This window comes from Octodon degus, unplaced genomic scaffold (assembly GCF_000260255.1).
Source record: "Octodon degus isolate 3935 unplaced genomic scaffold, OctDeg1.0 scaffold00036, whole genome shotgun sequence".
Classification (NCBI taxonomy): domain Eukaryota; kingdom Metazoa; phylum Chordata; class Mammalia; order Rodentia; family Octodontidae; genus Octodon; species Octodon degus.
The window spans coordinates 14614779-14628527 of NW_004524612.1; the positions used below are offsets into that span (position 1 = coordinate 14614779).

A 13749-nucleotide genomic window follows, 5' to 3' on the forward strand; every position below is an offset into this window, starting at 1 on the left:
TGGTGGCGCACACCTAAAATTCCAGCACCCTGGGAGGCTCAAACATAGGAAGGCAAGTTCAAATCCAGCCTGGACAACTTAGATCCAAAAGGTTGGGGATATAGCTCAGTGCAAAGGCCCTGGGTTTAACCCCAGTACAACAACAACAACATTAATTATGGAGTTCAGAGGAGGACTTGGAGCCCATCTGTACTTTCCACCAAAAACTGTGGTCTTTGGCCCTGGCTTTATTTTAGCTTCTTAAAGTTTCAGTTCTCTGTCTATAGATGGATACTTCCCAGTAAGATTACAATAAGACTGTGCATATAAAGGGTGTAGCTTATTGCCTGGCAATTAAGTATTCATAAAATATGCACTAACAGGATGATGATGCTGTGATGCTATCTAGAAGCCCATGGGAAAGCCAGGACTGGAGTGCTGTCGAAAGAGATGTCACAGGTAGAAGTGACACACTTTAGCAGGTGGAAGCGGCAAGGAGACAGTGAAGTTGTGGGTCTTCCGAGTTTTTGGTAAATATCCATTTCTTCCTGATGCTGGGTCATTGTTAAAATCAAGTAAATTGGCCTTAGGGGCAGCAACATGTTAAGTTGCTTAATATATAGATGATTGACTGCTCTAGGGAGCAGGTATCTGCATGTCCAGCCAGTGTGGAGGTGAGCCAACGCCTGGAAGTTCTTCTCCGTCTCCTGTCAGGCCTCCTCCCACACTGCCAGGCTCCTGCCTGCTGCTGCCACACTCTGCTGGAAGCCAGCCAAGCAGATGAGCTGTCAGGATAGGGGCTCTCTAGAGCAGAGATACAGAAAAAAAAAAATGCATGTTGTCTGGATTAACAGTTTCTCCATTTACCTTTTCTGGATTCTTCTGGTTTGTAAAGTTTGCTTTTCCGTTGGCTTTCCTCAACAAAACTGCAGAAGGATGTGTTTTTCTACACATACAATGGTGGCTGGACTTTCAAAGGGTGTATCTGTTTATAGTAACAAAGGGGAAAGGGAAGGAGGAGGTAGATGTAATGGGGGAAGAGCAGGAGATGAAGCAAAGAAAAAAGGTTCAGAGAGAAAGGGGCAACTTGGGGATGGAGGGATGAGGTGGGGGCTCCAGGAGACAGGTTGCTAGCACTTTTGTTTTGTAAATGCAATCCTTAACCCAAACTGTCCCCAGTGGGAATCCAGCCAGTCTTGTTTTTTCAGCCTCTTGGCAAAACTCTGGGGCTGGGCTCCTGAGGGCCAGGAGGGCCAGGGGTCAGCAGCTGTGGAGCTCTCTGAGATGCAGTCTTCTTAAAGTACCAGACCACCCAAGCGCAGGGACCTGAGTCAACCTGGCTTTGTCTTGGGTTTCCTGGAGAGGAAACTGTCTTTTGGAGATAAAAACTTTTAGGGGAAAAAGTGTTGAAGCAAATTTGATCTTAGACTATTCTGCAATTATACACTTTAAAAGATGGTTATAACTCCTAAATTAATAGTAGTGAGCAGGTAAACTGTCCTCCCTCCAGCCCAACCCCTTGCTCCTGATGTCCAACAGTGGACAGAAGCAGTTATGAGTTCCTTTGGCTTAGCAGACATGTACTTTTGGGTTCAGAGTTTTTTTTGTTTTGTTTTGTTTTTTAACGGTGGCCTTTTAATCCTTTAACCCACACAGCCTATTAGCCTGTGGTTTTTGCAAAACCCGGGGATTATTATTATTTTATTTTATTTTATTTATTTATTTATTTATTTATTTTTTTTGCGGAACCAGGGGTTGAACTCAGCCAGACAAGCACTTATTCTACTGAGCCACTTCCCTGGCCCCCCGCGGATTATTTTTTTACAAAGCATCCATCCAAACAATTCTGCTGTTTTCAAAATTGCAGCCACCTCACTTTGGAAGGGTCGCTTCCCAGGACGGGTTTATTTGTAGACTGCGGAGAGGGGTGCCTTCAACTGCACCCTGCAGGCTCCAGGCTCCATGCGACCACGCTCAAGTAGAGGGGGCCCTGGTTCCACAGCTATCTGGAATGGAGCATTATCTTCTCACTTAGCACAAGGCGGGGCGGCGTTGGTTGCTCGTAAGTCCTGGGTCGCGGAGCGGGACTCATGTCTTGCCTTCTTCCCGCGCTTCCCACAAGCCCCCGCGCTGGCCCTGCGGCTTCGACCCTGTGAACCCCGAAGTGGCCCTAGGGCGCTGTCAGCAAAGCTCCGAACGTGTCCGCCCCCTCAGCGGGCTCGCCCACGCCGCTTCGGCCATTTCCGGCCCGACGCCCTTCGGCAAGTTCCGCAGTCGCCTGTCGGAAATGGCTCCCGGCCGGCAGGGGGAGCGGCGGGTTCGGCGCGGCTTGGGAGGCGCGCGGCCGGCGGCCAGAGCGGCTTCTGGGAAGCCGAGTTTCGCGCAGACGGCGGCGGCGGCGGCGGCGGCAGCTGGTCCTTGGTCTGGAAGCTGGTAGGGCTCCGGGCGGCGCGCGAGCGTGAGGAGCGGGGACCGGGTCTGGGGAGGACGCGAGCGCTGGGATGCAGCGGGCGGGAGCCGGGCGGGCAGGCGGCGGCGGCGGCGGAGCCGAGTAGGCCTGCTCCGCGCCGCGGGGACCTGGCCCAACACGCGAGGCCTCCGCTGGGTGGGGAGCGCCGCCCCCGGCCCCGGCCCGGGCCGGGGCGCACCTCCACCCGCTCGCCTGGGCGCTCGGCCCCTGCCGCCCTCCGTCGTCCTCCGCCCTCCTCTGCCGCGGCGCCGCCCGGCTGCTCACCGGGAGCATCTCCTCTGCGTCTGTCCGGCTGTCGGCTCCCGGTTTCCTCGCGCACACTCCCACCTCTGTCCGGCTGCTCCATGCACAGCCGCCTGCAGCCTCCCTTTCCCAGGCTCGCGTTCCTGAACTCGCCTTCTAGTCTGAGGTCCACTTCCTGCCCAGGGGTTCAGTTGCTGCTGCGTCGGTGCTCTTGGGGCTCGGGAGAGGGGCAGCGGGGTGCCCATCCGCACCCCAGCCATACGAGGGGACAGACCCAGGCCTGGAACCCTTGGGCACGAGCCGGGACTGGGGTGCTGCTTTCTCTGTTGTCCACTTTTAGCTCCCTTTTAGCTCCCTGTGGCCATCAGCAAACCAGAATTTGGTGGGTCCCTTCCTGCAGCCAAGACTGTTTTGTTTTCCCCTAAATTATATTCTAAACGTTCTAAAGGCTTTATCAGGTGTTCGTGGTCTGACTCCTTTGGTGGAAGGTGAAGAAACGTGGGACACCACAGGTCCGTTTTTTCTTTCCTTTATGTTATTTAAGAGGTATGTTTAGCATGTCTTCTGTTTGTACTGTTCTTCCAATTTAGGTAGCTTATCTTTTGAAGGGCAGACCCCCCCCCCCCGGAGGCGGGGGCAGTCTTTTGTTTCTTTTTTTAAAACCCTAATGTGTGGCAGACCTGCAGACTGCCTGCACTTTTCCATATGTTGCCCATCAGTGAGCCGTGCCCTCTAGTCCGTGGCGCCTGCGTAACTGTCCAGAGCCTGAGCTGGAGATGTGTGAGGCACTTATAGCCATGAGGGCAAATAGGCATTCTCAATAGCTTCATTACTGTGTTCTTAAACTCGTTTTCTGGTGTGTTAAAACTACCTTATCCTCTGGGAATTTCCCCATCTCTTGCCCTTAGTGAGCCTGGGGAGTAAATAGTGTGAAAAGCTAGACCCAAAGTTTTCTTGAAGAGGATTAGAATTGTAGCTCTTTCACGTTTTGTAGACCTGTAGTTAATAAGCTTAAATGAGAGGAGCTTAACAGACTGTTTGAGAAGCTTGTCTTCATTCCCTCATCTCTCAGTTTTTTAGGGTAAAAAAAATGCTTATTAAATATTTGTGCACAGTTGGAACCTCTTAGTAGTTAATTCTCAAGAGTTTTCACCTGTGAGTAAAGACTAAACAGGCTAGACTGGGCGTGGTGGTGCGTGGTGGTGTGTGCCTGTAATCCCAGCTCTTGGGAGGCTGAAAACAGGAGGAGACTATGAGTCCAATCTGTGTAATGAGACCCTGTAGACCCTGCACTAAATACATTTTAAAAAAAAGAGAGAGGGAGAGAGAGACTATACAGGCTAAAAAGATAAAGCAATTTTCTAGGAGAGGGCAAGATTCAACAGAGGGTGTGAAGCCCTCACAGGAGCCTGGCAGGCTGTAGAGAAGGCCATGTCCTCAGGACAGGCCAGCTGTGGGGTGAGTGGCATTGAAGGCTGGTGCAGGGTGAGGCAGTGGCAGCTGTCTCTGTGGGGCTGCAACTGCCGACCAACCTTCCTGCTGAGAAGCCTTCTGGGAATGGTTGTTGGTATTGCCTGAGGTAAAGCCAGGAGAGAAGTGAAGTGTCCACTACCTACATAGTTCTGAGTAAAGCCACGAGTCAGAAGGGTGAGTCCTTTTCAAGTCTTAGGATTGTCTACTGATTTCTGCTGGAAATAAAGCTCAGCTCAGAGAATTTCTCTTAACGTATTTCTTTCCTTTGTTTTTTCTCCTAATTTTTGGTAACTTTCTTTTGAAATCCTGTGATGAGGCAGGTAGCTAAACTCAGAGGAAAGAAAGGAGATCCTGTGAAAATAACAAATCTCTGGGAGGTGGCATTGAGTTTTCAACTGGAATAGGTGTGCTCACCTGTGAGCAACTTTGTTTCCTGTATGTGCCAGTCAAATGTGTCTGTATTTTCAGTCTTCTAGGTGTGGTGGGTGATATAATTTGGTTGAAGAGAAACAAGATTTAAAAAAATCTGTGGTCTTGCATGTAAAAGATAAATTTGGAGACTCATGCAGTAACAGATTCTCCTATGGTTAGATCATAGTGGGGGGTATAGGTTATTGCTTGGAGATGGCCAGATGACCCGTATAAATCTCAGGATGGAGCCAGAGGAGGATGAGCTGAATTGAAAGCAGTATATGCGTAGTAGATATCAGAACTTAATATATGCAGTAGTACCTACATGTAATCCATACCAAGTCAGTGAAGCTGTGCTCCAGGGCAGCTTTACTTAGAAAACTAGGCAGTACCTGTAGCTTGCCCATGCCTGCCCTTCAGTATCACCAGTGTGCGTACACACACGCGCGCGCACGCACCCCCCCCCCAGTACTTTTGTATATTCTTCCTTTTGATGGGGTCCAGTACCTTTTAGCCTAGTCAATGATATTAATGATTAACATTCTGGATGTTTGCTTTGTTGACAATTTTCACTGTTATCTTAATCTCTCACATTGTCATTTTAACCCTTTTCTCTGACTTCCTTTCTTCCTTTGAGGGAGGGAAAGTAAAGTGAAATAGATTGGGAAATGAAATAGGTTGGGAATATGGCCTTAGCGTAAGAATAAGATACACAGACATATGTTATTATGGTGGTAGAATACAAGAATGGTTAAGTTCTTTGTTGGTATATAAAGCCCCCCAATTCCCCTCTTACGGTACTGCGGATTGAACCTAGGGTTTCATTGATGTTAGCAAGCACTGTAGCGTTATGGTATCTTCCTAGCCCCACATTTTTCTAATACAGAGTTTGATTTGTAAGGTCACCGAGAAGAGGGAAGGGTAAACATTAACATATTTCTTTTTTTTCAAGGGGAAATAGGAAGGAAAACTTGGAGGAGGGTAGGTTATTTGACTAATGTAGAAAGTGGCAGAATACTTGAACTGGTTAGTAATGTATACTAACCTGCCCCTATGTAAGTTTTTCTCTTGAGTAAGGGGCTCACCATGCAGTTCAGGCTGGCCTTGAACTTGTAGTGATCCTTCTGCCTCAGCCACCTTAGTACTGGAATTACAGGGTGTGCACCACACCTGGCTCTCTATATAAATTATTATTATTATTTTTTTAATGAATTTAGGATAGGGTCTACAGGGTGTACAGGGTCTTACTACAGAGATCGGACTTGGAGTGATTCTCCTGTTTTCAGCATCCAAAGTGTTGGAATTGCAGGTGCATGCGCACCACTATGCCCAGCTCTGTCCGTCGTCTCAGTGCCCCCAGGGTGGGCCCGGCGTGGCATGTCAGGGATCACACCCTGGCTGCTGTACCCTGCTGAGCTACCTGGCTGTCCCTCCATATAAATTCTTAGTGACATCTCCCCCTCTTGGCAGCCCATTTCAGTTTGTACTCAGGATTCTGCGAGATTTTTCCTTAGATTGAGGTGTGGTTTGCCTCCCTAAAAATGTCATCCTTTAGGTCCATATAGAGCAAACCCACTTCTGTTCATGTGGCAGTTCTCCGGATATTTGAAGATTTGTGATGAATAATTTCTTTCTTTTTCTTTTTTCTTTTCTTTTTTCTTTTCTTTTTTTTTTTTTTGGCAGAACTGGGGTTTGAACTCAGGCCCTTGTGCTTGCCAGACAAGCACTTATTTTACTGAGCCATCTCCCTGGCACCCAGACTTTGTGATAAATAATTTCTGATGCCAGTAATCTCCCTTTGATGGTAAATAGACTCATTTTGCTAAGTCCTTACTGGCCAGCTTTCTTCATTTCCTTGACTCTTTGGGGCTTCCGTACTCATAAAGATTGCCATCCTTTAGTTGGTCCTCTGTTCCCTGAACTAAGTACTCCTTTTTTCTATCAGTCGTATTTGATTTGACAGTTTTAAGTCTGCTTGCCAACTTCTGAGTCCTGTGCCCTCATTTACTGTTTTAATGGCCCTCTTAGAGTGGAGTTCTCAGAATGAATACAGTATGCAGTCTACAGTGTTGGCTGACAGTAATCTTCATTTCTCTTCCACATTCCACTTAGTTTTTAATGAAAGCAAAACAAAAGTTGATAGGTTTTTTCCTAAGCAGTTGTACACACTTCAGTCACTGAAATCACAACCTTCTGGGTGTTGTGCTACTTTTTTTTTTTAAATTTTTTTTTTTTTTTTTTTTTTTTTGTGGAACTGGGGATTGAACTCAGGCCCTTGCACTTGCCAGGGAAGCACTTACTCTACTGAGCCATTTCCCCAGCCCCTGTTGTGCTACTTTTCAGCTAAATCATTTCCATGTCATTTAGAGATGTCTGTGTGGAACTTTGTCTTTATCTCTATTAAATTTCCTCTATAGAAATTCCAGATTGATAAAGTGTTTTTATATCTTAGGTTTTCTCCTAATCTGAGTTTACTCCTCCCAGCCCAACTTCCTTTATTTCTGAGGCTGTAAAATATAATCCTACTGAGGCTATGAATGGAAAAAATAGTTGACAGGGCCCCAAGCCATTCTTAATGGATTCAGTGGAAAATTAAGGGGAGGCCTTTAAAGGGAAGCATTGTTTGAGATCCTGGAAGTGAAAGGAGGAGGAAATGTTGGGCATAGTGTTGCTGCTTGAGTTGATGTGTTATTGAGTTTTTTTTCTTCAAATTCTGTGTTTCCTGGGTGCAAGGCAGTTGTAAGTCTCAGGTTTTAGAATCTAAAAGGATCTTTGAGGCCTAGTTCAACCCTTCAATTTACAAGTTAAAAGAGGACCAAGAGTTTATGAGTCAACACAAGGAGAAATTGGGAGGTTAGCAGCCTTCATGTATCAGAAGGACAATGAAAAGGAGGGCAAAACTGGATTGGAAAGTTGAATCCATGCCTGGAAGCTGAAGGAGGTTGCCTATGTCATAACCTGACATATTTGGCTTAGCAAGCTTTCTGCTTAAGTTTCTGCATTCCTTTTAGGGAGGCCAAAGGCACTAATTAATATCAATTGTATGTTCCCACAACATAAAATAAAAAACATGTTTTGTTCACAAATGGAAACCTTAGATCAGTTTATAATCTAAGCACTTGACATCAAGTTGAGTGTTCTGGGAAACTATGTTAGCAAACTCTATCTGCATGTTTTATTAAAACTTGTTTCTATATATTTCCCTCCATTTATGAAAGCAATACCTTTTCATTTTTAGGAAGGAGAGAAAATTCTGAAGAGTACAGAAATTGCTTATAATTCCATCATCTAAAAGTGCCACTTTGATCTTTTTTGCTTCTACTTGTTTCTCTGCATAGAAAATTTACATTTTAAACATTTTTTATCCCATTGTTTACATGGTTTTTTCATCTGTATTTTTCCACTTAACATTATATTTTGCCCATTTTTTTCCCCATTTTATTTAAAATCAGCTTGCTGACAGCATGATGGCCATGTTACCGATTTTTAAAGTCATACTTCATATTTAATCTTGTTCATCCTTTTGAACAGGTAATTTACATATTACATAATGTATATTTTATACTGAATGCTGAGGTGTTTGCATCTCTACGTACAAATCTTTGTTCCCTGAACACATTCTTAGTGAAACTGCTGAGACAAAGATAGAAAAATTTGACTTGTTACAAATGGGAAATGACTTTTTATTTTCTTCCCCAGGAGCACCAGGCAACAGTACCTGTCACACTAGCTGCTGGCAGTGTTCAAAGATGTACTCTACTTTATTACCTTTATTTGAATACTTTGGTATGAACATTTTTTGTTTTTATTTTTATTTTTTTGAGAAAGGGTCTCACTACGTATTCATGCTGGCCTCAGATGCCTGAGTCCTGGAATTACAGGCATGTGCCACCATGCCTGACTGGGATGAACATTCTCAAAATTAATTTTTTTGAGATAGGGTCTTGGTATGCAATTAAGTCTGGCCTTTGTAGCCTAGGCTGGTTTTGAGGTCCTCCTGCCTCAGCCTCCCAAGCACTTAAATGTTTACTGGCATGCTTCACCACACTTGGCCTCATGATTGTTTTTTAAGAATAATTTCTGGAAGTGGAATTTCAAGGCCAGAGGGTAGGCTCAGTTTCAGTACCTTTATTACCTAGAAAGGAGTGCTAGCTTGCAGTCCCTGCAGCACTGTGGGAGTGTTTACCCTGGATCCTGATTGATACCAGATATAGTAGTTTATAGTTATTTGCTGACTTATAGGTAGAAAGTGGTACTGTATCATGTTTGAAATGTACATTTCTTTGGTTGCTACAAAGGTTAAACACTTGAATGTTTCATCATTTGAACATTTGTATAACTTGCTTCTTGTAACTGGGTCATGTTCAGTTACTTCCCCAGCCTTCTAAACAAGTTTCAGGGTTCCCCCCTTGTAAATAACCTCAAATCCTGTGATTCTTAGGTATTCAAATATTCAAATCTGAACTTTTATGTATTCTGTATCTCTTGAGATGAAATTATCTGCATATGTTTTCCTTTTCTTTTTGTAGTTTATTCATTATGATTCTTGAGTTTTATCTCTCCTATCCCACCCCCAATATTGGAGATTGAACCCAGGAAATACTGAGCTACATTCCCAGACCTTATTTTGAATTTTGAGGCTGTGTCTCACTAAACTGCTAGCCTGGCCTTGAATGTAGGACCCTCCTGCCTGAGTCTTCTGGGATTATAGGCAAATAGCACCAATCCCAGCTGGGACTTAATTTTTAAATGTTTTTTTTTTTTTCATCCAGGAACCTGATTTATTTTTCCTAAATAGATGAGTACCATATTATTGATTAAATACCTGCTGTTGCATACTTTAATATGATTTAACAAGATTTTTTTTTATTTAAATGTGTGTCTTTATTCTTTTTTAAAAATTAATTAATTTATGTGTGTGTGTGTGTGTGTGGCCAGCTCAGCCCACCAGGGGGCAGGGCTGGCTGGCATGTGGTGCTGGGGGATTGAACCGTGGTCCCTGTGCTTTGCCAAGCTTGTTCTAAGTAGGTGCTCTAGACCACTGAGCCATCTCACCAGCCCCTTTAATATGATTTAACAAGATTTTTTAAATTTTTAATGTATTTTAGTATAGGGTCTACAGGGTGTCACTACACAGATTGGGCTCATAGTGATCCTCCTGTTTTCAGCCTCCCAAGTGCTGGGATTACAGGCGTGCACCACCATGCCCAGTCTCAATTGCTATCTCAGCGCTTCCTGGGGGTGGGGCCGGCATGGCACACTGGGGATCGAACCCTGATCCCTGCATCTGCCAAAGCAGGTGCTTTAATCTGCTGAGCTATATGGCCAGTCTAACAGGATACTTTTCTTAATTCCAAAACCAATATTGCATAAAGTGAGACAGACAAAATATGGTTTGTAAAGCAAACAAGTAGATAGTGAAAAGTGCTGAGTAAGGCCCAAGGTCATACAGACCAGATTTCCATCAGCCCTCAGCTTGCTCTACTGTCTTGAACAGTTACCTAATAGGGGTAACATCTGCGATTTATTACCTCTTCATTTGTGAAGTAGAAGTAACAACACTAGCTCCTGTGTGGCTGGTGGGATGGGATACTTAGCATGACCGTGTTATCTGGGACATTCTGCCTGTCACATGGTGAAGGTACCTGAAGGTGGTTACTGTTACTTTTTCCATAATCTCTAAGGCTGTGTGATACAGCTGCACACTTTCTCCATGAATTCAGGGACATTGATGTTTGTCTTAGTTGTCTGGTTTTTTGATCCCAGCACTTCTTTCTTCATTAGACCAATGCTTTTAGAGTTAAGAGTTGTGTACTTTGCATTAAAATTCACCTAGGAGGGGCCAGGGAAATGGCTCAGTGGAATAAGTGCTTCTCTGGCAAGCACAAAGGCCTGAGTTCAATCCCTGGTTCCGCAAAAAAAAAAAAAAAAAAAAAAAAAAAAAAAAAATCACCTAGGAACTTTGGTGAACTTTGGAAGCCTGGGCCTCTCCCTTAAGAATTATGATTTAGTAAATGAAGGGGGTAGGGCTGAGTTTATAACTTGAAAACATTTGTTAAGTGAGTTCTGAGTGATTTGTGTCTATAGTTAGAAACTCATAGGCCAAATAGGATTTTGATTTGTTTGATGTTAAAAAACTGGAGGGAAGGGAACATCAGCAATGACATAGTTTGCAAAGTAAGGACTTCTCCCGGGAGTAGAGACTTCCAGGGCTAGGTTAGATTTATTGGTAACTAAACAGGTACCAATAATTTCAGTTCACTTGTTAAGGCCTATGTACAGTTTAGCAGCAGAGGAAGTCTGTTAATGGGTTCCTTTTGAGTATTTTGAAATTTGCCTGCTAATTACATTTGTGGAATACCTCTTTGATCTTTGAAATTTTCTCTGGAGCCCAAAGAATAAGACATTCCTTGTTTGACAGTTGAATTCTGGTCCTGCCAAGTTGTTAGTGAATTGGTCACTAAGTGAGGAGTTGTATATAGGATGTATGTTACAATATTTATGTTTATTTATTTATAGGAAGCAGGGTCTCACTATGCAGTTCAGACTCGTAGTGATCCTTGTCTCAGCCTCCCTAGCACGGGGATTACAGGCATGTGCCACCAAACATAGTTTTGGGGTCAGCACAGTGTGCCCTGGGTTCTGGGGCCAGTATAGCATGCAGTATTGGGGATCAAAGTTGGATCTTTGCAGTTGCCAGGCAGGTGCTTAGACCACTGAGCTATCTCCCCAGCCCCTGTATTATAATGTTTAGAACAAATTGTCAAAGGAAGCTCCAATTTGATGGCTTTGCTTTTATTTGCATACCTGTTAAATGCAATACTGTAATGCATATTAGAACATAAAACTACTGTACAGTGCAATGAGCAAAAACTATAGTGCCGTATAAACAAGGTGTTCTATACAAAAAGACATGGTGGCTTGATGAACCAGATGTATAAAACTACACACAGAAAGGTTGCAAGTCCAAACAGTAGGCTTGGTGCTTTTTGAGACAAGGCTTTTTGTTGTGCAGTTCAAGTTGGCTTTGAGCTCGCTTTGTAGACTAGGCTGGTCTCACACTCCCAACAGTCCTCCTGCCTCAGCCTCTTGAGTGCTGGGATTAATTTGCCACCATGCCTGGCAAAGGCTTGGTCTTAACTCCGAACAGTTGTCAAACATATAAGTTGTTAAACAAGTGTATATATATACACTTGTTTTTTCTTTTTAAAAATTCCTCTCATAAGAGTGGCTTGACTCTGTGGTTGTCTGATGATACAATCTTGACTCTGATTAAGATTATACACACACACACACACACACACACACACATATATCATATATATTATAAGGCAAAACCAATTTTCATATTTGATTTGGGTTTTTCATTGCTGTTGGTCTTCTGTCCCCCGCCCTTTTTTTTTACACCCAGGTTAAGTTTATGCATGGAAAACTTGATTGTAGTACTAAAAGCCTTAATCTCTTGTAGCTTGTGAATGGCATTCATTCAGTTTTTACAAGTCATCCTTTATCTACAATTAGCTTCCTGGGAAAGTGCCTTTTGTTTGTTTAAACAATAAAAGAGAGAGGTCAGAATCTTTTTTTTTCCCCCCAGAATCTTAATAGTGATAGTCACAGAGAATTTGTTTAGTTTTTATTAGTCTACTTCCTGGTTTTGTGAAATAGGTACTACCTGGATGTGACAAACCATTTATCATTTCTGTGCTTAGGAAGTCAGGAAATGATTTATTTTTGTGGTGTTCATATTTTTTATAAAAAGTACTGTGTTGTGGCACAGCACTGTGAGTTTGAAGTCAGCCTGAACTGTATAAGGAGACCCTCCCTCAAACAAAATAAAGGTCTGAAATACTGCTTTTGCTTGCCTTTTAGGTTCTTTTGTATTTAGTACAGAGTTTACAGGGTCTCACTACACAGATTAGACTCGTAGTGATTCTCCTTTTTTCAGCCTCCTAAGCGCTGGGATAACAGGCTTGCATGCCCAGTCTCAGTTACCATCTCAGCATGCCTGGGGGCGGGGCCAGCATGGCACACCCAGGATGAACCCTGGTCTTTGTGTCTGTCTAAGCAGGCACTTTAATCTGCTGAGCTATCTGGCCAACCTCCCTTGCCATTTATGTATGTATTTATGTATGTATGTATGTTTATATTTTTAGGGAACGGTCTTCAGGGTGTTCAGAGTCTCACTATTAGATCAGACTCGTGATCTGCCTGTTTACAGCCTCCTAAAGAGAGGGGATTCCAGGCATGGGCCACCAGTCTCAATTGCTGTCTCAGTGCGCCCTGGGGGCAGGGCCGGCACAGCAGGCAGAGATAGGACCCCGGCCCCTGTACCTGCTTGCAGGCACTTTAATCTGCCTCATTTGCCTTTTAATTTGAAGGGCTGTGCTGTAGTAGATCTGGTGTCTGGATTATAATGCCCGTTGAGTGAAAGAGAGAAAGCATTTTTTTGTGGGGAGAAGCAATGTCTCAGGTAGTTCAGTCTGCCCTTGAACTTGCTGTGTAGCCCAGGCTGATTTCAAACTTGATGTGATCCTCCTGGTTCAGCCTCTAGAATGCTGGATTACAGGCATGGGCCACCATACCCACCTGAGAAAATTCTTACCTGCGTTTATATAGGCAGGTATGAGTACACAGGCAAAAATAGCACATAAATAATATTTGTGGTGTTGGCCTAAGCTTGCCATGAGTCTCCACTGTAATTATTAATCATGGTTATAGTGGATCATACATAAAGAATGTAAAAATAATTATTTGTGAATACTACCGTGTTTCATGAATTAATATAATAGGCAGCTTAGCGTAATTGTTGGGACATTAAGATTGTGGGTCTTGGACTCAGTTGGTTTGAAATCAAATTTTATGATATAACAGGATGACCTTGGGCAAATTATGTAACTTTGCGCTTTATTTTACTCATGTACAAAATGAAAAGTAATATCTACCTCATAGTATTGTTGAGGATTTGGTCTTTTGAGGAATACAGAAGGTCAAACTTGGCACACAGTAAGCACCAGTAAATGTTAGCTATTGTCATAGTTATTGAAAATATCGAAGTTTATGAAGGGTTTCATTAGGGAACATCTGGGGCGTGTCTGGCTTCTGTTTATCACTGTCTAGTCTTCTTACTTTTCAGAGGAAGGTGTAACAGCAGCTCAGATGGAGCCAGCCCCTCA

The 13749-nt window shown here is 43.7% G+C and overlaps 1 protein-coding gene across 1 annotated transcript in view; it reads left to right on the plus strand.

Moving 5' to 3' along the window:
* Nucleotides 1–2290: 2290 nt before the first annotated feature.
* The window catches only part of Extl3 (exostosin like glycosyltransferase 3), a 54943-nt gene continuing 43484 nt past the window's right edge, over nt 2291–13749 (plus strand). Inside the window, exon 1 of the mRNA XM_004630700.2 lies at nt 2291–2412. The gene's annotated coding sequence lies outside the window, so the exon portion shown is untranslated. The remainder of the gene's footprint in view (nt 2413–13749) is intronic.